Source organism: Vulpes vulpes, chromosome X, assembly GCF_048418805.1.
Source record: "Vulpes vulpes isolate BD-2025 chromosome X, VulVul3, whole genome shotgun sequence".
Classification (NCBI taxonomy): Eukaryota; Metazoa; Chordata; class Mammalia; order Carnivora; family Canidae; genus Vulpes; species Vulpes vulpes.
In genome coordinates, this window is record NC_132796.1 from 53,902,201 (window position 1) to 53,929,928 (window position 27,728).

The following is a 27,728-nucleotide window of genomic DNA, read 5'->3' on the forward strand; positions in this document are numbered from 1 at the left end:
AATGTTCATGATTGTTGGAACTGATTCTTTCCTCCTCTACTGTGAAGTCCTCTCCCCCATACCCTGCAAAGCATAGCAATTGTGGACCTTTAAAAAATGACAAGATGACCTTTTTCTCACTCCTATCTCTCCTTGATACTGAAAGACATCACATTATAATTGCTTGTTTCTAAGGATTTTATCTTAAGCCTTGAATCATGGAAATAAGCAGCAAGAAACTATATTCAACTCAAAACTTTCTAGGAAAAAAATCATAAAACTGGTTCATTCAGAGGGAACAGTTGTGTCCATTAAGTTACTGCTTATCAGATGATTCAGTTATATAAAATAATAGTTTTATTGTGAATGATACTTTTCATAATCTGTATTACTATACATATGACATTCAAACTCATCAATACTATACTGATTTGTGAATAAAGATCCTTAGAGGGGATCCCTGGGTGGCTCGGTGGTTTAGCACCTACCATTGGCCCCAAGGGAGATCCTGAGATCCTGGGATCGAGTCCTACATTGGGCTTCCTGCATGTATCCTGCTTCTCCCTCTGCCTGTGTCTCTGCCTCTCTCTCTCTCTCTCGTGAATAAATAAATAAAATCTTTAAAAAAAGATCCTTAGAAACTGGTAAATTTTGAAAGAAAAAAGGAAAAAGTAAATGGAGTCACAGAAGAAATAGCCAACCTTAGATATGGTGACACTACCACCCATTTGATGTATGAAGATGTCGCATAAATTATGAATCTGGTTGTGATGACCAACCACTGCTTTAAATCAGTGGCTTATATCTACATTAAGGACTGATTGCCAGCAATTCAAAATAGTAGGTGTTAAAACTGTTTAAATTATAACACATTCCTATGTTGACTTTTATTTCCCAAGATTATCTGTGCCTGTGATTACTGCTTTTAGTATTAAACATCACTGCCAATAGTGAAATGATCTGGGGACATAAAGTAGAAAACTTACATTCATTTTTATCCACATTTCACAGTGGATCCCCTGGCCCTGAGAATGTTTACTACTTCCTACTTTCCATTTTCATACATACAGGGTACACACACAATGATGTGGCTTCAACTATTTTCTAGCTAAACTCTACCACAGAACAAAGTGATCCCCAAATTATTGTCACCCTGGATAATATCATCACCCTGGATAATATCTAGTCTCTTTGTGAAAATCAAACACAAAGGGACTAAAAATAAAGAGTATAATCCACTCATTTTAATCCCATTATCTTGTTTCCACAGGTTATATAGATCTAATACTGGACTGGATGAAGTAATGCCAATTATCATTTTCTAAACCTGTCTAAAGACTAATAAGGCGGAGGAGGGGCAAGATGGCAGAAGAGTAGAGTCCCCAAACCACCTGTCCCCAACAAATTACCTAGATAACCTTCAAATCATCCTGAAAATCTACGAATTCGGCCTGAGATTTAAAGAGAGACCAGCTGAAATGCTACAGTGAGAAGAGTTCGCGCTTCTATCAAGGTAGGAAGACGGGGAAAAAGAAATAAAGAGACAAAAGGCCTCCAAGGGGGAGGGGCCCCGCGAGGAGCCAGGCTAAGGCCGGGGCGAGTGTCCCCAGGACAAGAGAGCCCCGACCCGGAGAAGGAGGAGCTGCACCAACCTTCCCGGGTGGAAAGGGGCTTGCAGGGAGTTGGAAGAGGACCCAGGAGGGCGGGGATGCCCTCAGGCTCCCTGGGACACTAACAGGCACCTGCATCGCGCGCAGGAGAGTGTGCCGAGCTCCCTAAGGGCTGCAGCGCGCAAGGCGGGACCTGGAGCAGCTCGGAGGGGCTCGGGCGGCAGCTCTGCGCGGAGGGGGCTGCGCGGCTCCGGGAGCAGCTCAGCGGAGGCGGCTCGGGCGGAGGAAGAAGCTCCGCGCGGAGGGGGCTGCGCAGCTCCGGGAGCAGCTTGGAGGGGCTCGGGTGGCGGCTCCGCGGAGGGGGCTGCGCGGCTCCGGGAGCAGCTCGGCGGCGGCTGGGGCAGAAAAGAAGCTCCGTGCGGAGGGGGCTGCGCGGCTCCGGGAACAGCTTGGAGAGGCTCGGGCAGCGGCTCCGCAGAGGGGGCTGCGCGGCCAGAGCGCGAATCCAACAGCGCAGGCACCCAAGCACAGGGCACCAGGACACAGCCCAGGATCCGGCCTCCCCCCGGGACAGGCAGAGGCCGGGGAGGCCCAGGACAGCAAGGACACTCCTGCCCGGGGCTGAGCAGATCAGCGGTCCCGCCCCAGAGCCTCCAGGCCCTGCAGACGGAGAGCCCCGGAGTTACTGCGTGGGCTGCATCCAGATTTCCAGAGCTGCGGTAGCCACTGTGGCTGTTCCTCCTGGGGCCTCACGGGGTAAACAACCCCCACTGAGCCCTGCACCAGGCAGAGGGCAGAGCAGCTCCCCCAAGTGCTAACACCTGAAAATCAGCACAACAGGCCCCTTCCCCAGAAGACCAGCTAGACGGACCAGTTCCAGAGGAAGTCAAGGGACTTAAAGTATACAGAATCAAAAGATACTCCCCCGTGTTTTTTGTTTTTTTTGTTTTGTTTTGTTTTGTGTTTTTTTTCTTTCTTTTTGATTTCTGATTGCTTCCCCCACCCCTTTTTTTCACCTTTCTTTTTCTTTTTCTTTTTCTTCTCTTTTTTCCCTTTTTTTCTTCTTTCTCTTTTTTCTTTTTCTCTTTTCTTTCCTTCTCTTTTTCTCCTTTTCCCAATACAACTTGTTTTTGGCCACTCTGCACTGAGCAAAATGACTAGAAGGAAAACCTCACCTCAAAAGAAAGAATCAGAAACAGTCCTCTCTCCCACAGAGTTACAAAATCTGGATTACAATTCAATGTCAGAAAGCCAATTCAGAAGCGCTATTATAAAGCTACTGGTGGCTCTAGAAAAAAGCATAAAGGACCCAAGAGACTTTATGACTGCAGAATTTAGATCCAATCAGGCAGAAATTAAAAATCAATTGAATGAGATGCAATCCAAACTAGAAGTCCTAACAACGAGGGTTAACGAGGTGGAAGAACGAGTGAGTGACATAGAAGACAAGTAGATGGCAAAGAGGGAAACTGAGGAAAAAAGAGACAAACAATTAAGAGACTCTGAAGACAGATTAAGGGAAATAAACGACAGCCTGAGGAAGAAAAACCTACGTTTAACAGGGGGTCCCGAAGGCGCCGAAAGGGACAGAGGGCCAGAATATGTATTTGAACAAATCCTAGCTGAGAACATTCCTAATCCGGTAAGGGAAACAGACATTCAGATCCAGGAAACAGAGAGATCCCCCCCGAAAACCAATAAAAACCGTTCAACACCTCGACAATTAATAGTGAAGCTTGCAAATTCCAAAGATAAGGAGAAGATCCTTAAAGCAGCAAGAGAAAAAAAGTCCCTGACTTTTATGGGGAGGAGTATTAGGGTAACAGCAGACCTCTCCACAGAGACCTGGCAGGCCACAAAGGGCTGGCAGGATATATTCAGGGTCCTAAATGAGAAGAACATGCAACCAAGAATACTTTATCCAGCAAGGCTCTCATTCAAAATGGAAGGAGAGATAAAGAGCTTCCAAGACAGGCAGGAACTGAAAGAATATGTGACCTCCAAACCAGCTCTGCAAGAAATTTTAAGGGGGACTCTTAAAATTCCCCTTTAAGAAGAAGTTCAGTGGAACAATCCACAAAAACAAGGACTGAATAGATATCATGATGACACTAAACTCATATCTGTCAATAGTAACTCTGAACGTGAACGGGCTTAATGACCCCATCAAAAGCCTCAGTGTTTCAGAATGGATAAAAAAGCAGGACCTATCTATTCGCTGTCTACAAGAGACTCATTTTAGACAGAAGGACACCTACAACCTGAAAATAAAAGGTTGGAGAACCATTTACCATTCAAATGGTCCTCAAAAGAAAGCAGGGGTAGCCATCCTTATATCAGATAACTTAAAATTTACCCCGAAGACTATAGTGAGAGATGAAGAGGGACACTATCTCATACTCAAAGGATCTATCCAACAACAGGACTTAACAATCCTCAATATATATGCCCCGAATGTGGGAGCTGCCAAATATTTAAACCAATTAATAACCAAAGTGAACAAATACTTTGATAATGATACATTTATACTTGGTGACTTCAATCTAGGTCTTTCTACCCTCGATAGGTCTTCTAAGCACAACATCTCCAAAGAAACGAGAGCTTTAAATGATACACTGGACCAGATGGATTTCACAGATATCTACAGAACTTTACATCCAAACTCAACTGAATACACATTCTTCTCAAGTGCACATGGAACTTTCTCCAGAATAGACCACATACTGGGTCACAAATCGGGTCTGAACCGATACCAAAAGATCGGGATAGTCCCCTGTATATTCTCAGACCATAATGTCTTGAAATTAGAACTTAATCACAACAAGAAGTTTGGAAGGACCACAAACACGTGGAGGTTAAGGACCATCCTGCTAAAAGATGAAAGGTCAACCAGGACATTAATGAAGAATTAAAAAGATTCATGGAAACTAATGAGAATGAAGATACAACCGTTCAAAATCTTTGGGATGCAGCAAAAGCAGTCCTGAGGGGGAAATACATCGCAATACAAGCATCCATTCAAAAACTGGAAAGAACTCAAATTCAAAAGCTCACCTTACACATAAAGGAACTAGAGAAAAAGCAACAAATGGACACCCCCCCCCCCCAGCAGAACAGTTAATTAAAATTCGAGCAGAACTAAATGAAATCGAGACCAAAAGAACTGTGGAACAGATCAACAGAACCAGGAGTTGGTTCTTTGAAAGAATTAAAAAGATAGATAAACCATTAGCCAACCTTATTAAAAAGAAGAGAGAGAAGACTCAAATTAATAAAATCATGAATGAGAAAGGAGAGATCACTACCAACACCAAGGAAATACAAACGATTTTAAAAACATATTATGAACAGCTCTATGCTAATAAATTAGGAAATCTAGAAGAAATGGACGCATTCCTGGAAAGCCACAAACTACCAAAACTGGAGCAGGAAGAAATAGAAAACCTGAACAGGCCAATAACCAGGAGGAAATTGAAGCAGTCATCAAAAACCTCCCAAGACACAAGAGTCCAGGGCCAGATGGCTTCCCAGGGGAATTCTATCAAACGTTTAAAGAAGAAATCATACCTATTCTACTAAAGCTGTTTGGAAAGATAGAAAGAGATGGAGTACTTCCAAATTCGTTCTATGAGGCCAGCATCACCTTAATTCTGAAACCAGACAAAGACCCCACCAAAAAGGAGAATTACAGACCAATATCCCTGATGAACATGGATGCAAAAATTCTCAACAAGATACTAGCCAAGAGGATCCAACAACACTTTAAGAAAATTATTCACCATGACCAAGTAGGATTTGTCCCCGGGACACAAGGCTGGTTCAACACTCGCAAAACCATCAATGTGATTCATCATATCAGCAAGAGAAAAACCAAGAACCATGTGATACTCTCATTAGATGCAGAGAAAGCATTTGACAAAATACAGCATCCATTCCTGATCAAAACCCTTCAGAGTGTTGGGATAGAGGGAACTTTCCTCGACATCTTAAAAGCTATTTACGAAAAGCCCACAGCAAATATCATTCTCAATGGGGAAGCACTGGGAGCCTTTCCCCTAAGATCAGGAACAAGACAGGGATGTCCACTCTCACCACTGCTGTTCAACATAGTTCTGGAAGTCCTCGCCTCAGCAATCAGACAACAAAAAGACATTAAAGGCATTCAAATTGGCAAAGAAGAAGTCAAACTCTCCCTCTTCGCCGATGACATGATACTCTACATAGAAAACCCAAAAGCCTCCACCCCAAGATTGCTAGAACTCATACAGCAATTTGGTAGCGTGGCAGGATACAAAATCAATGCCCAGAAATCAATGGCATTTCTATACACTAACAGTGAGACTGAAGAAAGAGAAATGAAGGAGTCAATCCCATTTACAATTGCACCCAAAAGCATAACTAGGAATAAACCTAACCAAAGAGGTAAAGGATCTATACCCTAAAAACTATAGAACACTTCTGAGGGAAATTGAGGAAGACACAAAGAGATGGAAAAATATTCCATGCTCATGGATTGGCAGAATTAATATTGTAAAAATGTCAATGTTACCCAGGGCAATTTACACGTTTAATGCAATCCCTATCAAAATACCATGGACTTTCTTCAGAGAGTTAGAACAAATTATTTTAAGATTTGTGTGGAATCAGAAAAGACCCCGAATGGCCAGGGGTATTTTAAAAAAGAAAACCATAGCTGGGGGCATCAGAATGCCAGATTTCAGGTTGTACTACAAAGCTGTGGTCATCAAGACAGTGTGGTACTGGCACAAAAACAGACACATAGATCAATGGAACAGAATAGAGAACCCAGAAGTGGACCCTGAAATGTATGGTCAACTAATATTCGATAAAGGAGGAAAAGCTATCCATTGGAAGAAAGACAGTCTCTTCAATAAATGGTTTTGCGAAAATTGGACATCCACATGCAGAAGAATGAACCTGGACCACTCTCTTTCACCATACACAAAGATAAACTCAAAATGGATGAGAGATCTAAATGTGAGACAAGAGTCCATCAAAATCACAGAAGAGAACACAGGCATCACCCTTTTTGAACTTGGCCACAGTAACTTCTTGCAAGATACATCCACAAAGGCAAAAGAAACAAAAGCAAAAATGAACTGTTGGGACTTCATCAAGATAAGAAGCTTTTGCACAGCAAAAAAAAAGTTGTTTTAGTCAACAAAACTAAAAGACAACCTATAGAATGGGAGAAGATATTTGCAAATGACATATCAGATAAAGGGCTAGTTTCCAAAATCTATAAAGAACTTATTAAACTCAACACCAAAGAAACAAACAATCCAATCATGAAATGGGCAAAAGACATGAAGAGAAATCTCACAGAGGAAGACATAGACATGACCAACATGCACATGAGAAAATGCTCTGCATCACTTGCCATCAGGGAAATACAAATCAAAACCACAATGAGATACCACTTCACACCTGTGAGAATGCGGAAAATTAACAAGGCAGGAAACAACAAATGTTGGAGAGGATGCGGAGAAAAGGGAACCCTCTTACACTGTTGGTGGGAATGTGAACTGGTGCAGCCACTCTGGAAAACTGTGTGGAGGTTCCTCAAAGAGTTAAAAATAGACCTGCCCTACGACCCAGCAATTGCACTGTTGGGGATTTACCCCAAAGATTCAGATGCAATGAAATGCCGGGACACCTGCACCCCGATGTTTATAGCAGCAATGTCCACAATAGCCAAACTGTGGCAGGAGCCTCGGTGTCCATTCAAAGATGAATGGATAAAGAAGATGTGGTTTATATATACAATGGAATATTACTCAGCAATTAGAAACGACCAATACCCACCATTTGCTTCGACGTGGATGGAACTGGAGGGTATTATGCTGAGTGAAATAAGTCAATCGGAGAAGGACAAACAGTGTATGTTCTCATTCATTTAGGGAATATAAATAATAGTGAAAGGGAATATAAGGGAAGGGAGAAGAAATGTGTGGGAAATATCAGAAAGGGAGACAGAACATAAAGACTCCTAACTCTGGGAAACGAACTAGGAGTGTTAGAAGGGGAGGAGGGCGGGGGGTGGGGGTGAATGGGTGATGGGCACTGAGGGGGACACTTGACAGGATGAGCCCTGGGTGTTATTCTGTATGTTGGTAAATTGAGCACCAATAAAAATTAATTTATTAAAAAAAATAAATAAAGAGCTCAATACCCCCCCCCAAAAAAAGGAAAATTGCCATATCCAACTTCTCATTAAGCAGAATATATGGTGCTTTTCATTTCCTCTCCATATGAGGAGAGGAAATTTAGAATTTTGAACACTGATGGTACCACAAATCCAGGAGTAAGCAGAGCAAATGACAAGAAGACTGGTTAAGTCAGCCCATGAGGGAATCAGAGCTGCCAGCGAAGTCAAAGCCTCATTAGACACCCAAGAATAACCTCAGGAGGAACGCTTTCCTTTTTTTTTTTTATTTTTTGAGGAACTCTTTCTTAACCTCTCCACTTTTCCTCCACCAACTTATTCCTGTTCAACAGAAACAGCCCTGTAGGGTAATGAAAATAAATCAGCACGGATTACCGAGGTCCATTCTCTTTCAGAAGCAACACACCATGACATGCGTCAATTTTATCACCTGACACCCTACTCATGTATTACAAGGTTATAATGAGTTCTCCACGCACATGTGCTGAATTCACTTGGCCCATAAGGACTTAAGACTTTCTTCAAAGACAGTGTCTGTCAGCGTATTTGCCAAAAAAGGAATAGAAACTCCTGCCTGTAAGCACTGCAAGGAGTCATATGCCTGTGAAGTCACCAATCTCACAATTCAGCATTTAATCATTCAGAGTTCTACGAACACCAAAAATCCATTGACTGAGTCAGGATTCATTAATTATAGGGATTTCCTTCCTGAATACATCCTACTTTCCACATCCTTAGAAAAAGTCTTGTTATGCCTTACTCCTGTATCACCCTGGTACCTAAATAGTTTTTTTGCTTCTCACATCTTTCTATTAGGTTGTACATCTCAGTATCCCTGGCCAAAGCAACTGAAGTAATAAACAAATGAGACCTCAAACCATTTATCCAAGCTGGGTGATTACGGTAGAAAAAAAATGAGATTACTAGTGTATCTAGGAACACTGAGGTAGAACTTGTCACATCAAAATACAAAATTTTCAAAACAGTACATTTTATTTGACATTAGAAAACACATTCCCCAATTTGTTTCAGTTGTGACATGTAGATGGCTTTAGATTGTTTTTGTGGTCACTGATGCTGAGTAAGATTTTTCAATCTTCAAAACACTTAAAGCTCAAAGGTTCTGCATTTCACATCAGTTCATAAGTCCAAGTATATCTTCCCACTTATCGAAGTATTTGGCATAGATTCCCTTTTTGGTACAAAGGTAAAGACGAAGCAATTTCCTTTAAAAAACCATTTTGTTCAATTTCATTTATGCCATAAAAATCAGATGACAGCATGTTCTTATCCTTATCAGTAGGGGTAGTCTTAGGATGCCAGAAACTGTGAAAGGAAGGCTTTTAGTTACTTTCTCCTTTCCAATTTCCAATAATGCATTCCCCAACCCCAACCTGAAAATACAAGTGTTACAGAATCCAGCTAATACCACATATTAAAAGCCAAACATTAGTATTTAGTTGATAACCATTTAGCCCAAAAATGTTTCTCAAAAACTTATAGAAATGAGTGGGGAGAAAGTACTGTGTCTTCATCTCAACAATGACCAGTTATTGGAATTGCATTAAACTGAAAAAAGGCAATCCCCTAGTTAGATTTGGAAGTAGTAATGCTCTTAAAACCAATCCAAAGCACAAGCAGGCTGCCCTTAGAGACTGGTTTGACCTTCTCTTTCACTCTTCCTCCTAATCCCACCCTCTGTGAGTGATTTAAAAGTAGAAAAGGTCAAAACCCAGTTAGGCCTAGATTGAGAATTTTTTGTTGTTGTTTACCTCAAATTTTTGCCAATTATTTCCAATTTCTATTCTTAAAAATTAAACATGGTAAAATTGTTAAGCTATTTTTATTCACTGACATAATTCCACTCTAAGAAATCCTTTCCTGAAACATGTTTTGATGGTGAGATTTCTAAAGGTTAAGTTGCAAAGCTGTTGCAAAAGAGAAATCATGTCTCTCCCATTATGTTATGTACCATCTGAGGATCGTTCTTCAAAGAGATCTATTTAGGCAGTGTTTATTTGTCAGAATGTAAAATGTAAAGAATTAAAAGCAGATAAAACTGGTAAATGCATTTCAAAACCAAATGTGGCCTGAGTATGAGTGATTTCTCAAGGCTGTTACCAGTGAGACTGGGGATTGGGAATTAGTTGTCATCCCTCCTCTTGCCCAGCAGTGGCTTTAATATTTAATACAAAAAAAGCCATTTTAATGGCAACATTTATTACAAAAACAGCCATTTTTCCTGAGGGATGGATCGGTAAAAATAAAGTGTCTACTATAAGGAAAGTTCCTGATACTTAAAAAGCTAGCTCAATTGAAAACCCTGCTTATTGTAGTGGCCAGAGTACTAGAAGAAACATGGAAAAGGAATTAAAAACCACAACATTATTAAGGTACTAAGCACTGAGCCATGTCCCTACCACAAAACAAACCAAAAGGAAAGTTTAAATGTTCTCTAGGAAAGAATTCATTTTTTTCTTGTCTCTGGGACAAACTGGGAATATAGCAAAACACCTTATACATAACAGGCACTCAACTCTGTAGAATGCATAAATGAAGAAATGAACAGTAACATCTTATATTCTAGTCTCTAAGCTAATAAAAAAAAATCAACTTTCTTTCAGTCATGATCTTTTTTGTTTTCTGACTAGCAATTAAGAGAATGCCTTGAAAGAGACACTTCCATTTAAGGAAGAATTTCATTCTATTTTTTTTGTTTTGTTTTGTTTTACTGAATCTCCAAAATAAACTAAGTGCCTTTCATACCAGATCCATTCCAATTTAACATCACCTTCTTTGATGTTTGTATGAATAGAAAGTCCTCTCTTATTCCCACTCTACAAAACATGCCAAAGAGAAGGTGATCATTTATTCTTAGTGTCTTAATGTCACAGCTGCTCAATAAAGTTTTTTCAAAAAAAAAAAGTTTTTTCAACTAATGAAAGAACTGCATTCTCTTATTAAATTTATTCTTATGTTTCCACCAAAAACTAATGAGATTAAATTACATTTTTGTCAAGGACCTTTCCATTTCTTCAGGAGCACCATTTGAGAACAGTACTTTATTCAGAGTCAATAAATTTTTACAAAATATGGAAAATCTAGAAAAAATCTATTACTCAAGGTGCTTTCTGACTCTAAGCCAGGCCAATATGCAAATGTTTTTAAACTAGTTGTTTTATCTCAATTCTCATCTTAAGTCATTCATTTATAATAAAAACAGAATAGTAAATTAATTAATTCAAGGGTAAGCCCTAGGTGCCCTTTTATCAGTCTGCTGGCTTCAAACTAGGTCAATGAGCATGTGACGACATTGGGACTCTCTAGAACTAGGAGTAATGTCTTCATTTAATTTTAAAAGAACCATGTGCCGTATTTTTCTATGTTTTTAATCTCCAAGACAAGTCAATGGGTTTTCTGGACCAGACCCATTCAACGAATTTATTTAGCATAATACCTTCCAGGACATAAGCATTCAAATATTTACTCAAAACTCAATGATATTTTCTTATCTTCATCTATAATCTTTATTCTAATGCATTCTTAACTTGGCCCATTTCAATTCTCTTAGGATCTAGAATGATGTATTCCACATAAAAAATGTTGTATATATCTAATGAATCTAAAAGCAAACCTTAGTGATTTATTTTTACTCCTTTAATGACTCAAGCCAGGCCAAGGTGGAAATAATTCACCTCCACCTTCAGCATTGAACATTTTAATGACTGATAGAGAATTGTAACACCCTGCTTCTTAAAAATATTTCCCATCTCTTCAGCCAGGCCTGGGAGCAAGTACATTTCTGAGATTTTATCTTTCCACAGAGCTCAGCATTTAGCATTCTGCCTGGCACGATGGCATTTTTCCCATGTTTTTATTAAATAAGCTCTTTTATAGAAAGTAACCAGTAATCACTCATTAAGCCAAGTTATTTCCTTATAGAACACTAGGCTTTGTAAATTTACACAGATCTCTGATAATAAGTTTTTACATCCCCAGCTGCTATCTCTGGGGATAAAAGAAAGTAAATAATCAATAAATAATAAATAATTCAGCAGGTATTTCTTATATGTATGGCAGTTTAAAAACTTGTAAATTTATTTTATACATTATCTGCTGCTACCCAGGAAACAATAAAGATGGTTTATCTTCACATCCCCAATGCCTAGCAAGGAGATTGGCACATAATAGACAATTATTATCCAGTTTTACATTTATCAGATATTTAATCATTATTATATATTCAGAGTGTTCAATAGTTAACAATTCTTCCTTAAAAAATTTTCAACTTTTTTCATAGTATAATGATGAATGTGATATAATTTATACTACTACTCAGCACCAAATTAGAAAATAAGTAGTTAAACTTACACGGTGCTGTAGACTTCCCAAAACACTAACATATATTGTTTTATTTTCAACTGTAAGCACAATGAAATGTTAAGTCTGTGTATCTCTATAGTGCCTGTAATAATGAGTTCACCTATTAAGCAACTGAGGATATTCATTCATTCAACAAGTATTTAAACCCTCAGTTTGTATAACTATTCATACCACCTTCATCATAGTGGATGTCAAGCACAAAATGAGAATTTTGTAGAGAAAATGCCTATTTCACAGAAAGGTTTTATTCACACAGAAAACAGCTAATATCTTACATTTATATAGCACTTTAGAAAGTGCAAGGGTGGGGACACCTGGGTGGCTCAGCGGTTTAGTGTCTGCCTTCAGCCCAGGGCGTGATCCTGGAATCCTGGGATTGAGTCCCACATAAGGCTCCCTGCATGGAGCCTGCTTCTCCCTCTGCCTGTGTCTCTGCTTCTCTCTTTCTGGGTCTCTCATGAATAAATAAATAAAATCTTAAAAAAAAAAAAAAAAAGAAAAGTGCAAGGACAATCTCAATCATTCTAATTTCTTGTCACCTAGGAAAATACACTGGTGATAATTTAGACATGCCCAGTAAAGTCTTGATTAAAATAAACAATATCTAATTCCTTACATCTAAGTAGTCTAGGACATAAACCTACCTCTTATTACATGGGAGCATTATCTTGGATTTCACAGTACTCAAACAGTACCTGGCCCGTAAAAGATAATTAATATTCATCGATTAATAAACATATAACCCACTAGTATTTATATAGTGCTTTAGTTTATAAAACACTTTAATATGCCCTTCATGATCTGAAATTTTTAATTCCATAATAACACTTTCTCCCTTTGACAATCTGTAACACCTAGCATGTATCTGGCACATTTTAAGTGCTCACAATAGCTTAATCCCTTTTGTTTGTAGTGTATCCTATGGTTTCAAAGCAGTTTCCATGTGTTTGTTTCTCTGCTACCTGGAATACTGTATTTTTACTTAAAATTACCAGGGCAGCAGAAACACAATGGCCACAAATACAGGAGTTATTCGTTTATCAAACAATTCCTAATCAAACAATTCTGCATAGTATTACAGACTTGACAAAGTACTTTATTCAGTCTTCTGTTAATCTTTGAATCTATAGTGTCTAGTACAGTAGAATAGAGTTACTATGTAATCAGTATTTGTTGATCAAATCAAACTGATAAACCTTTAAGTGCTTTATAATTTACAAAGCACGTTCACATATTTTTCTTCAGGTCACCAGGATGTGATCATCAATAATTACTGTATCCTTAGTGCCTAGCATAGGGACAGACACCCAGGAAAAATATTATTCAGCATATAGTCCCTGGTATTTACATCACAGGTGATAAAACCATGGCTGCCAGACCAAATCTACTTGGTTCACAAGCTAAGAATAGTTCTTCCTTTTTAAAGGGTTGTAAAAGAAAAAAAAGATGTCTGAGACCATTTGGCCCACAAACCCTAAAATATTTACCATTTGACCCTTTATGGAAAGGGTGTGATGACTCCTGATTTATATAATGCTTCACAACTGACAGTGCACTTTAAATGTTAGCTGTGCATGGCTGCCAATATAGTATTAATAAGAATGCCTTGTGTTTTCTGTGTGTTACAGTGCTTTCACATATATTCTCAATTACTTATAATTATCTTCTCATGGTAAGGTAGGAAAAAAAATCAAGGAAAGGATTAAACATGCTCAATCTTCCCAAATTCTCTCACCTTTAAGCCTAGAGGTGGGTATTAAACCCAGGAGCAGTGTTGGCACAATCTCCCAAATTATTAGGCCACTACTATAAGCAGGGAGTTCAAACTGTCTCCTTGGGGCCTTACTCTGTCCCAGGCCCAATTTTATAACCATCACTAGGAATCCCAAACCCCAAGAATCCCGCTCACCCAAGAGCAAAGAAGAAAGGTGTTGCAGGCTGGTGCTTCTCAACAGGCTGGCACATCTGGGTATTCTTTGTCTAATTCTTCTCATTGGCCTGGAACATCTCTTCACATTTTCTCTAGATAGCCTGGCACTTTTTTCCCCCAACAGCCTGATGCTTGCCTTTGCTTATCAGCCTAGAGCTTCTAAGGAAAAGGGAGAACTGAAATACAATGTTACCTATATGTCTCTCTCAAGAAGTAGAGATGAAGAGAAATGGAAATTTAAAAAATAAACACTTAATAAATGGCTCAAAACTGTGATAAAAATTGGCTTAAGACTGGCCCAAGCATAATATTGCCAATCTCAAGATATGGCTCCTGAAGGCAATAGCAACATCAAAAAGGGCTTCTCACAAGAAGTGGGTTTATGTGAAAATGTAAGAACTGGAAAGGGAGAACTGAAAATGTCCATGAGTAGGGAGGACAGGAATAGAAAAAAGCTGGTGTTTTGTGTTCTCATCTTGGGATTTCCTCTGGTCTTGGGGCTTCTTTCCTTCCCGGATTCTGTGTCATGGGCTTCTAGCTGCCCACCTGATTAGTCTTGATATATCTTTCTCTTCAGCCTCTGTCCATCTAGAAAGGCAGGAGTCCTCTGGGGCCTTCCATCCTTGTATCTTAGGTTTTTATCTCACTTATACCTTGTGTCTTAGGTCTCAGACATTCCATTAGTCCCCATGCTTAAGCCTTCAGTCTCCCACTCTGGGTCTTTGAACTCGTATTTAACTCAAGATGTGAACTTTCCATCCAACTCAGACAGGTCTTCTATCCAACAAGGGCCACCATTTTAAATCATAGCTGCCAGGGCCATGATGGTCTCAAGCCTGAGGATTCCATCTATCTTGAATCACAGGTTTTCCATGCTTGTCTTCAGGTCACAAGTCTCAAACCATCTTTATTTTACGTTGGGCCTTCTATCCATTATGGGCCTTCCACTTTCTGTCCATCATAGTTCTTAGATCATCTCATAGGGTGTCCTGGCATAATGAACAGCTCTGCAATACTTATTTTGATAGCTGGCACTCAGTTCCTATTGGGAAGGGGTTAGGAAACCCCTCTGTCACAAACACACACATGTGACCATAGAAATGCACAAAATATGCAAGGACTCAAGGGGACTCCATAAAGCCAAAGGGGGTAAACACAGACACATAAAAAGGCTGAAATACTCAAAGGTAAGCAGAAGGGGGAAAGCAGAGAAGAAAGAAGAGAACAGAGATGAATGCTGAAATGGAAAGTCACAAAGAACAAAGAAACACTGATCAGGAGAAAAGAGAGAAAACTGCCCCCAAGAGAGGCAGGAAAAAAATACATATAAAAGAGAAATGTGAGATAATGAGTAGAAAAAGCAGAAAGGGAAGCCCAGAATGAGGAAAAGGTGAAATGTCAAACCAACATGAAGAGGAAGGGAAGACAATCAGAGTTCACAACAGTAAGAGAAGAGAGGTATAGGCAGAACAAGAAATAAACAAAAAGGACATAGCATGTGACACAGAGACAATGAAGGGAAGAACAGTGAAAGAAGAGCCAGATCTAGGAGAGCAGAGAGAATCAGAAACAAAATGAAAAAACTAGAGAGAGACATCTAAGACAAGGCACAGACCACTCTTAGGAACAAAAAACAAAAGGAGACAAAGATACACATAGACGAAACTAACAAAATAATCAAGGAATGGCTAAGACACACTTTAGATAGAAGGACAACCAAAGAGATTTAAAAAAGAAATAGACAAGCAAAGAAATACACACTTTTGAGTGGAAGAGATAAGCCAAGGCAGACATTCAGAGGAAGAAATAAGTAAAGACAAAATACAGTAAGGGACACAGAGGCATATGAGAAGCATCACAAAAAGAAGACAACAAAAAGTGCATTAATAATTAAAATAAGCTATTATTAGTACTAATACTACTTATATTACTAACAGTAATAATCATTATAATAACCAACAACATAGATGTTTTCTACATATAAACCTTTACCTTACAAATTTCTTAAATAGAACCAAAACATGCAACTCTGCCTGCCACTAGATGATTTAAGTGGTCACCTGTATTGTGTCAAATGAATTTATGAAATTTCTTGGGTTATCTTTTACTTACCATGGGCCAGAGACTACTAAACACTGTATATACATACATGATTTCATTTAACATTCACATACAAGTCTAACCAAAAACTCTAGATTGACAAAGGCCATACACCTAATGAATGGCAGAAGACTTAAATACAGAATGTTTTGGGACACCTGGGTGGCTCAGTGGTTGAGGGTCTGCCTTCAGCTCAGGGCGTGATCCCGGAGTACCGGGATTGAGTCCCGCATCAGGCTTCCTGCACAGAGCCTGCTTCTCCTTCTGCCTGTGTCTCTGCCTGTCTCTCTCATGAATAAATAAATAAAATCAAGAAAGAAAGTGTACCTTTTAATATTCTGCTTCAACTCTTTACAAGGATTTCCAAAAGAACCAAACAAGATGCCACAGATATCTAATTATAAAAGGACCCTTAGAGCACCCAGTCAATCCTCTCCCTTTATATCTTCACTTTTCCCCATCCCTTAAAAAACTAACTTCATTTTCACATGCTTCACAAGTATGATGGCAGCTTCAAAGACTGGGCTTCCTTTAACACTAAATCTTAACTGCAGATAGATTCTTTCACAAGAGAAGGTGAGAAAGAGCCACGCTTTCAGCAAAAAAAAAAACAAAAAACAAAAAAAAACACTTTTTTGTTTTAGGTTTCTATGGTTTAGGCTTCTAAGAATGGCAAAGTATTTATGCAGTGAAGAGAAAGAAGAGACATGGTAATTCTCAATTACTTGAATGCAACTGGTATGCAGACTGCAGTATCTTTGAGTTGCTTCAGTGAACCCATTTGGTAATATAGGTTTAATGGTTATCCTTAGATCTCATATTGGATACCAACTCCCTGTTAGACTATCATCTCTCATCCCATACAAACATAGAACAAACAGCGATGAGCTCTAAAATAATACTCACAGGATTACAACACCAACAACTTACTTCATTCTGATGTTCTAAAATGCTAGCATGCCAGGCATGTTGATCTTCCTTTGATATGTTCCACTTTCTTGCCCTCTGCACTGCTTTTGGGAGACAATGATTTGGTAGATAAAAAGGGAACAATCAGGAGCTGTAAAAAATGAGAAGGAAACCATATAAGTGCCATATACAACTATTAACTGAGTATTACTATGCAAGAGTTATGAGAAGATTCAAATTAATGAGCTATAGAAAATGCCTGTACAACACTTAGAAACATATAATGTTGAAGCTTTTATTCAACAGAATAGAAAACTATGGCAAAGACAGAAAAATGTGTTGCCTAATAACACTAGAAACACCATCAAATCATAGTCTTATTCTTAGTTGAATAGTATGTACAAAATCTATTTAATCAAAGTTTACTACTTACTGAATGGTCATTTCCATCTTCCAGCCTACATCCCCCTAATCAGCTTCTGTTATCACTACCCTAGAGTATGCAAAGTCTTACCTGACAATAGAAACTTTATGCCATTTCTGGTCAGGCTCCATCAATCACCAAGTACAGCAGAAATGATATAACTCCTATTTATCTTCTCTAACAGCTTGTTTCATGTTTTATCCCAAAGACATCCTAAGGTATCTTGAAGTATGTAAACGATTGTCAAAATTCTCCAACGGGGCCTCAAGAAAGACTTTGGGGACGAAAGGATCCAAAATGACGATCTGACCATGATCAATGTCACAGACATGGCAGTTACTGTCCATGCTCTCCTAAAAGAAAGAACAATTTAGCTGTAAGTCTCTACCACACACTAGTCCCATGGTAAACATCCTAACTCCTACAGCCTGCTATTCTCTTAATATCATTTTCACCCATTTCACACCCAGTCACTTCCCAGGTTAGTAAGGAAGCTATTTTTATCATAGCAGACACAGTTGATAATGATGGAAACAAACTCAGTGGAAAGCTAAGTGCAATGTAATACAAGATCAAAATTAATAGCTATTCACCATGCCTTTAGAGACAACTTACCCACCTCTAATGTGTGGTGGTTGTTTTGAGACTTCATCTTCCTCCCTGGGCCCAAGGAAAAATCTTGGTAGTAGAACCTCCTGGCCTAGGGTTGTTGCCTAGTGGTAGTGAGCTTTTCCCCTGGAGGATCCTCATGCCCCATCTCCACCTAGGGATCGTCAAAGGGAACGGGTCACTAACACTGTAGAGCAACAAGCCTATTCTTCTGAGGAACATCTGGAGAAGAGATCAAAGAAAAATAAGTTACTGAAATGCAGAACACCAGGAAAGTCTCTCCCAATTAGCAACTAGTAGTTAAACTGTGTTTGCCTTTTTCCTCAGATGGATTGAGGGGTGAAGATTTAGAACTGCATAGTGCTCTATTATCCTAGCTATGAGCCTAGCAACATGCAAATTCTTCTATTCATTCCAGCTCCATTCCTTGAACTTCCCCTCATCTCAAAGAGCAATTTAGAGCTGAATAAATCAGCAGAATTCCCATACTGTGCTTTATTCTTCAGTCTCCACTGATGAGCATTTGTCTAAGGTGCATTATTAATACCCTGGTATTCTTATCATAAAATATAGTGAGGTTCAAGAAATCTAAGAGTTGAAAATAGAAGTTTCTCAACCAAGTGAGCCATCAAGTCAAAAGCTTCCATGTGATCTGACCCTATGAGTTCTTTAAGAATTCTTCTTCACATTGCCTCAGGTTTCTTTTATAAGCACTATTTTAAGAACTGAACAATCTACCTCAATGAGAGTGCCTCTCCATCTAGTTTTATAGCATTTCTCTCTTGTAACTCATATGGCAAGCAGGAAGATGATAGAATATTGCCAAGGTAAACAAAACTGTTTTCTACTCAATCTATATAGTACATTTCTTGAACAGCTTATATAAATGGGGCACCAGAGTCCCAGGACTTCAGAGAAATCAAGAATGGTTAAAGACATATAAAACACCAGTAAAGGGCAGCCTGGGTGGCTCAGCGGTTTAGCACCGCCTTCAGCCCAGGGCATGATCCTGGAGACCCGGGATCCAGTCCCACGTCGGGCTCCCTGCATGGAGCCTGCTTCTCCCTCTGCCTGTGTCTCTGCCTCTCTCTCTGTCTCTGTCTCTGTCTCTCTCTCTCTCTCGAATAAATAAATCTTTAAAAATAAAAAAGTAAAACAGCTAAGCAAATACATGCAAAAGGAAAAACAATATACAGAAAGCTAGGAAACCAGTAAATAGCTTACACAGACTCTCGGGTCCCTGTTATTCTACCTCTCAACAATTTTATGGTTCTTCAAATTAAAAACCCTTTAACTTTTTTATTTCTTGAGAGAAAGAATGAATGGGGGGAGGTAGGAGAGCAGGGAGGAGTAGTAGGAGAGAGGAGAGACAATTTTAAGCAGACTCCATGCCCAGTGCAGAGCCCAATGTAGGACTTGATCATTCTCATCACCCTGAGATCATGATCTGAGCCAAAATCAAGAGTCAGAGGCGTAACCGACTAAGCCACCCAGGCGCCCCAATCCTCAACTTTTTAAAACAAGGAAAAAAAAAAAAAAACTTTTTAAAACAAGGAAATGACAAAGACAATAGAATTGGGCCTGCCAAAACAGGGCTATGACATATATTGAGATGGTACTATGCATCAACAAATCTTCAACACTTAACTACCAGTCTGCCAGAGAAAAGTGGAAATAATTTCAATGCCTGCTAATCAGAAGGCATAGATTTGTTCAGTCTTTTCTAAGTAGCTATGAGATGTGAAAGGAAGTAATATATTGTTTTGCATCTCTCGTTCTTTGTTTATGAAATGGGGATCAAGTGTGCTTGCCCTTACAGACCTCACTGGAGCCTAGCTCTGAAGAATAAATGAAATAATAGGCCAAACTCATCTATAAAGTTAAAATATATATGGATATGCAAAAAAATAAAACCACTGTACGACTTGATAAAAACTGGTCCATGCTGTTTTAAATGGTAGATTTAAACAGGAAGTTTAAGTCCATAAAGCTAAAGACGGAATTCCCATAATGATGAGCTTCCCAAACTATCTTTTTTTTCCAGGTGGTCTGAAAGCCATCATCTTAAAAATTATTTGGAGCTTATCCAAATTCTCAAAAAGAAAGATCTGCTGAATGTGAAACTGCTACAGCTACTTGGAATCCTCAGGTTTCACATGCTCGGAATTTCCTTGAGAAGATAAAGCTCAGGAGGACACTAGAACTGCTGAGAAATCTTCAACAAAAGAAATTGGAAGCATTAACCTAAAGCATTAGATATTGGCATCTCCTATCTCTCCTCTTTAGCCTGTTTGGTCTCCCTAAGGTCTTATAAGATCAAGTACTAGCAGTATCAGAGAAGGATTAGGCAAGTACAGAAAAATGAAATGAAAATGTGGGTCAAAGCAATATCCATCTTAAGGGCTGACCAAATTTACAACCTAAAGGTCATCCTCTTGTGGAAAATACAAGATGCAAGGTAGCAGACCAATTGCCACTATTACCTCACAGTACAATCGCCTTGACCATTTTTATTAATTGGCTAGTCGCCTTTACCATAGGATAGGAGCTCACCGAGCCAGGTGTAAACCAAGTACACAATCCTGAAGGCACTTTGTTATGGTGTGTAAAGTACCAGGTATGGCTTCCAGATTCCTGATCAGGAATTCCCATTATAAAGACCTTTATATAAATATCAAAGAAGTTCTAACAACAGTATGTGAAAGATCACTTATTCAACTCTACTCTCTAGAGAAGATGTACAGTGAAGCCAAACCAGTGTTCTATGATGTTCTCAATATGAGCCCAACGGGCTTCAAAATCTCTTGGCAACATGCTCCCCATCCTTATCGAATTTAAAATTAGATACTTTATCCCCAAATTCGGGCTTCCAGTTAAACATGGCAGTTCATACATATTTGTATGTATTTAGTCTGCTCCTTCCTAAAACCCCATTAATGATGATAAATGGACGTTCTATGTACAAGTAAATGTACCGAAAGAATTTTTAAATTAATGGATTGAAGTACAAATTCATTTATACACACCCTAATTAAGATACCTAAAAGGAAATGACTATTCCACAGTCTCCTCAGATCTTCTGAACCATATTTACAGAGTATGGTTGCTTTAGATCAAAGCCTTCTAGTTTTGTTATTATAGTGATGAAATATTCAAGAAGATTCCTTTTCCCTAAGAGGGAATCTAAGGCCAGATAAAAATGGTTACATTTTGGAACTGATACAGAACCATGTATTAGAGTTCCTTATTCATTGACAAGAATTTTGGGACTGCTGATCACTCATCTCATAGCTGAACAAAATGACAACATACATTAGACTTAAAAACCAAGTGGCATAGCTGGCCCGCTGATTCAAGTACTCCAAAACTGCCAAGCCACAGAACCATCACAGCTAAAAAGGGTATTATGATCATGTAATCAGACATTTCATTCTCTACATAAAGAAACTGGGAGCCCTGAAGATGAGATTCCATCAATGTTATTTATACAAAAAGTAAGTAGGTAGCCAGTACCTAAACCCAGATTGTCTCTCAGTTCAGGTCTTTTGCCCCTGAGATATGGGCAAGGCTACTCAGGGGTATAGGAGGTTTCTATAAAATTTTTTACCATATTTATATTTTACCATAAAACAGTCTAGATCATCTAGATGACTACATTAAAAAAATAAGAATTTCAGTGCCAGATTGGTGGCAAGCAGTACTACTTTTGTTGCCTGGAGCTTAAAGAAAAGAACAGAGGAAAACAATATATAAATGGGTTTTGTGTCATATGAAAAAATACAGCATTGGTATGCAGTATACAAGAGCTTACAGCAGCTTAAAAAGGTAATTTGGTTAAGGGCGTTAAAAAAGCACAAGAGAGATGGGATGCCTGGGTGGCTCAGTGGTTGAGTGTCTGCCTTTGGCTTAGGGCATGATCCCGGAGTCCAGGAATCAAATCCCACATCAGGCTTCCTGTGTGGAACCTGCTTCTGTCTCTGACTCTCTCTCTCTGTGTATCTCTCATGAATAAATAAAATCGTTTATTTAAAAGTTTAATAAAATTACAGCAAAATAGTAATTGTAGGATCTAAGGGGTGAACATGTTGGTGTTCACTAAACAAATCTTTCAACTTTTCTGAAGATGTTCATAATAAATTTTGGAAGGAAGAAAGGAAAAATGTGAGGCAGCAGCTCCCTACTGTCAAACTTCTTATACAGATTTCAGAAACAGCGTCTCAAATATTTGACATAAATATTCAAATTATGCCCAATACAGATTTATATTATTTTGCTACTACTCTATATGCAATACCTGTGACATTAATCAGAACACTTTAAAATCAGCAGACCCATTAGCTTGAATAAAATCAAATAAAATTAAACTGTTGAAAATTGCATTTGAATTACATGTTGCCAAGAAATAAATCTACTCCTTGAATCTTATATTGGTACTTTGGAAAAGTAGCTGGAGCTCACTAAATGGATTTTTCCCTACCTCACATAAGAACACATCTTTCTCCTCCCTCCCACCTCAGTGTTCTCAAGGTACTCTAAGTATCAGAAAAAACTGAGAAAATAAATGCATAACCAAGGAACAGATTACCTACGTGTATCAAAGCAATTTAATCTGAAAATGAGGGGCAAAATGTGGATATTGGGATAGATCCTAGTTTTTAAGAAAGGCTTGTTTCTGGAACCTATTCTATGTTTCAAAACTAGGACAACCAGTTAGCATAAAACAGTCATTTTTAGTTTCAGGAGCTTTTAATCAACCTATAGCTAAAATCTACCTAAATCAACCCATAGAGGCAACTGTCAATGTTCTCATCTACCCTACATGAACATAAAAAAATCTCCCAACAAAGCCAGGCTGCTGGGAGTGGAAAGTAACAGATAAGCAAAGAGAGGAGACTATAACAACTCATGGGGTAATGGGTTAGAGTTGGAAACAACTGTATAAACCCATGGTTATCTTAAAATGAAAATTACATATATAAATATAAATAAATACATGCATATGGGTTAATATGCATGTGTATATTCCCTCAGTCTCATCAACTCAGAAGGTTTTGGAGCCATGACACCCAGGAGCAATGAGCACAAATAACACTCACATCTTGATTTCTAATACTGTTCTCCAATAAAAAGAATCAGGACTCCTTGAAGAAACAGTAGATCTAGAACTGGGATAAGAGACAAACAAATGAGCCTAGACCATCTTGGTAATGTCAGAAAGTAAGAAAATGCTCAATAAGGATGGGGTTATGTTCAACGAGTCAACTGAAAGAACTCCCAAAGGCCAAAGCTTGAACACTCTGAACAAAAATAAGTAATAATGAATTATTATCTAAAATATAAATATTCATGAGTCCATATTGCTATAAATTAATTATCAAATAAGTACATAAATTAAGGAAGAAAAGGCACATTTCCTGTGCAGAAGAATTCCAAGTAACTTATGTAGACCCTAACCATCAAAGAGGTGGAACACAACTTCCCATTCTTTAAGTACATAGTGGCTTCCCTTCAAATACAGTATGGGAAAGGAAAAAATAATTTTATATGTTTAGTGGAGAAACTTGGCAAACAGTACCTTAGCCAAATGATAATAGTCAACATCAACAGTGATATGTCATATTGATAGTATGTACTTGAGAAAAGAAGAATGGCAGTGTACTGCTATGGTCTTGTTCCCAAAAACTCAAGCCCAGTCTAATCGTGAGAAGAACATCAGACAAATTCCAATATAGGGACATTCTACAGAATATTTGACTATTAGTCCTCAAAATGGTCAATGCCATTAAGAATAAGGAAAGTCTGAGAAACTGTCATAACTAAGAGGAGCCTAAGGAAAATATGACTATTAGATATTTTGGATGTGATCCTAGAACATAAAAAGAGCATTAGAGAAAAACTGAGAAAATGTTGAGTATGGACTTTAGTTAACAACAATGTATCAATATTTGTTCACTAATTGTGACAAATGTATCATAGTACTATAAAATGTTAACAATAAGGTAAAATGCGTGCAGGGTATACAGGAACTCTCTGTACTATCTTCAAAACCATTCTGTAAGCCTCTAAAATAAGAAAGTTTTTTCTTTTAAATCTGCCAATAGATTCTGAAGACTTACAAATTGAGGTGCTTTTTTAAAAGCAAGCAAAATAGAATCTGAGAACTGGTAATTCTGTTTTCCAGATTTTGCTACAGTAGGTATCATCATTGTTGGCAAATCTGACCTAAAGACTTGCTTTTTCTTTTCTGTTTAGAGATTTAATTGTAGTCAGTTTTAAAGTTGAAACATGAGGCCCAAATATTAAGAATTCATAATATCAAAAAGTTATTCAAATTAGCAACTTAAACTCTTATTCCTGTTCATCCACCGACCATATGGAAGGACCTACTCAATCCATTATAAAACGGAGGCAGTGATTTATAGCCAGTTTTCAGTCAAAGGAGACATGTAGGGCTGGAAAACTCTAATGATATATAGATTATGAGTAACAGCATACCAATTACACTATAAAATGGCAAGCATATTAACAAAATACAGTATGCCAAAAGTTATCACAGCTATGGATTAAAGTAATCTAGATATTTTACAAGATCCAGTAATGTAAAAATATAGTATGCTAAAAGTTTTCAGAGTTATGGATTAGGTAATATAGACATTTTATAATAAAACCCAGTAATATACACTGATCTCCCAGCCATATCCCTATTTTGAAAGTTACAAGCATTCAATTATATATTTTATGCAATAAAAAGGTATCACTTGGGTCTGCTGCACAGCTTCTATTATTTCTGGGGAAACTAGAATAGCATTCAAGTTGGTCAAAAAAATAATTTTTAAGTCTACCCATCATCTAAGAAATCTAGCACTGGTAAAATTTAAATTTTTCTTCAATCTCTCGCCCTAACATGAAGAAATCAAAAGCTGATTTCCAATATAAGAATCAAAATAGTAAAAGAAAGTTCTTTATCAAACTCATTTGTACAGAGTATACAAGGAGCCTAACATTCCACAACTCAGTGTTCTAATTTGGAAAGGTCAAGGAAGAGAGCAATGAAGTAAAGCCTAAATCACCAATAAAAGCAGCCAACTCAAAGCCATAAATACAATGATATATAACGATGCATGGCCATTGAAGTTTAACTTGTTAAATTCAGTGGATCAGCTAAGTCTCAAACATATACTTGAGATCCAACTTGAGTTCGATTTCTAGGGACACCAGTGTTAAGTGCTATTTGTCTAGAGTATGTCTCAAAACTATGGTAATGAGAAAATCAAGTTTTCATCCAAGCCAATCTGTAAGACTTGGGGCAGAAGGCATTAGCTCTGTTTAACCATACACATCAATAGTCTTTGCAATCCAAACATATAAGAATTGGGGAACAGCACACTCAGTTGAGGTATAAGTTTTCTTCTCTTTAAGCTGGCAAAAAAATTCTCCCAGGACACTTTCACAAATAAGAATATTTTAGCAGATCAACTTTTAAAATTCTTTATTTAGGGCAGCCCAGGTGGCTCAGCGGTTTAGCGCTGCCTTCAGCCCTGGGTGTGATCCTGGAGACCCGGGATCCAGTCCCATGTCAGGCTGCCTGCATGGAGCCTGCTTCTCCCTCTGCCTATGTCTCTGCCTCTCTCTCTGTGGGTCTCTCATGATTTAGTAAATAAAATCTTTTTAAAAAAATAAAATAAAATTCTTTACTTAAGTCAAAAACTCCCGTGCAGGTATACACTTGCTAACCAGGGCCCAGATATCCTGAAAAGAAATTATGAATGTTCAGCCATAGCAGTCCTAGGTCTTATTATCTTATACAATTTAGGGAGGTGGCTAGAGAAATGTGTAGATAAGTTACAAAAGGATACGTAGAAAAACTAAAGGGGGATATGGGAAAAAACGCACAAAACCAGGGTCAGAAAACTTCCTCCAATCCTGTATATTAAAGTTCTATAATGAAGAAGTCAGAAATGAAAACATAATAACCACTTAAGAGAAATGCCAAAAAAAAAAACCTTAAACGCCTTCAATTTTCCAAATGACAAAATGTCATTTTCAGGGATTGAGATGATCAAGTCTCTGTCATAATTCATTAGCCATCCCTAGACACTAAAGTTTCAATGTATGGTGATTTGATCAAGGATGAAGTCAGAATCAAATACTAGGTGTTCTTATTCTCAGTTCAGAACTTACTTGGAAATTTGCCAGTATCTCATTCCTTCTGACCCTAAATCCATGAAAAAAAAAAAATAGTGACTCACTCTAGGGGCACCTGGGTGGCACAGTCAGTTAAACATCCAACTCTTCATTTCATCTCAGGTCGTGATTTCATGGTGGTGGGATCAAACCCAGGTCAGAACAAAAAGACATTAAAGGCATTCAAATTGAGAAAGAAGTCAAACTCTCCCTCTTCGCCGATGACATGATACTCTACATAGAGAACCCAAAAGCCTCCACCCCAAGATTGCTAGAACTCATACAGCAATTTGCTAACGTGGCAGGATACAAAATCAATGCCCAGAAATCAATGGCATTTCTATACGCTAACAATGAGACTGAAGAAAGAGAAATTAAGGAGTCAATCCCATTTACAATTGCACCCAAAAGCATAAGATACCTAGGAATAAACCTAACCAAAGAGGTAAAGGATCTATACCCTAAAAACTATAGAACACTTCTGAAAGAAATGGAGGAAGACACAAAGAGATGGAAAAATATTCCATGCTCATGGATTGGCAGAATTAATATTGTGAAAATGTCAATGTTACCCAGGGCAATTTACACGTTTAATACAATCCCTATCAAAATACCATGGACTTTCTTCAGAGAGTTAGAACAAATTATTTTAAGATTTGTGTGGAATCAGAAAAGACCCCAAACAGCCAGGGAAATTTTAAAAAAAGAAAACCATAGCTGGGGGCATCACAATGCCAGATTTCAGGTTGTACTACAAAGCTGTGGTCATCAAGACAGTGTGGTACTAGAACAAAAACAGACACATAGATCAATGGAACAGAATAGAGAATCCAGAAGTGGACCCTCAACTTTATGGTCAACTAATATTCAATAAAGGAAAGACTATCCATTGGAAGAAAGACAGTCTCTTCAATAAATGGTGTTGGGAAAATTGGACATCCACATGCAGAAGAATGAAACTAGACCACTCTCTTTCACCATTCACAAAGATAAACTCAAAATGGATGAAAGGTCTAAATGTGAGACAAGATTCCATCAAAATCCTAGAGGAGAACATAGGCAACACCCTTTTTGAACTTGGCCACTTGTAACTTCTTGCAAGATACATCCACGAAGGCAAAAGAAACAAAAGCAAAAATGAACTATTGGGACTTCATCAAGATAAGAAGCTTTTGCACAGCAAAGGATACAGTCAACAAAACTAAAAGACAACCTACAGAATGGGAGAAGATATTTGCAAATGACCTATCAGATAAAGGGCTAGTTTCCAAAATCTATAAAGAACTTATTAAACTCAACAGCAAAGAAACAAACAATCCAATCATGAAATGGGCAAAAGACATGAACAGAAATCTCACAGAGGAAGACATAGACATGGCCAACATGCACATGAGAAAATGTTCCGCATCACTT

At 38.3% G+C, this 27,728-nt stretch overlaps 1 long non-coding RNA gene across 4 annotated transcripts in view; it reads right to left on the bottom strand.

Moving 5' to 3' along the window:
• Positions 1-8,750: 8,750 nt before the first annotated feature.
• LOC112911817 (uncharacterized) overlaps positions 8,751-27,728 on the bottom strand; it is a 38,108-nt gene continuing 19,130 nt past the window's right edge. For all 4 annotated transcript variants that reach the window (XR_011998198.1, XR_011998199.1, XR_011998197.1 and 1 more), the window contains exons 3-7: positions 18,142-18,353; positions 17,613-17,875; positions 17,120-17,249; positions 14,069-15,849; positions 8,751-9,102 (exon numbers count right to left, since the gene is read on the bottom strand). This is a non-coding gene — a long non-coding RNA (uncharacterized lncRNA). The remainder of the gene's footprint in view (positions 9,103-14,068; positions 15,850-17,119; positions 17,250-17,612; positions 17,876-18,141; positions 18,354-27,728) is intronic.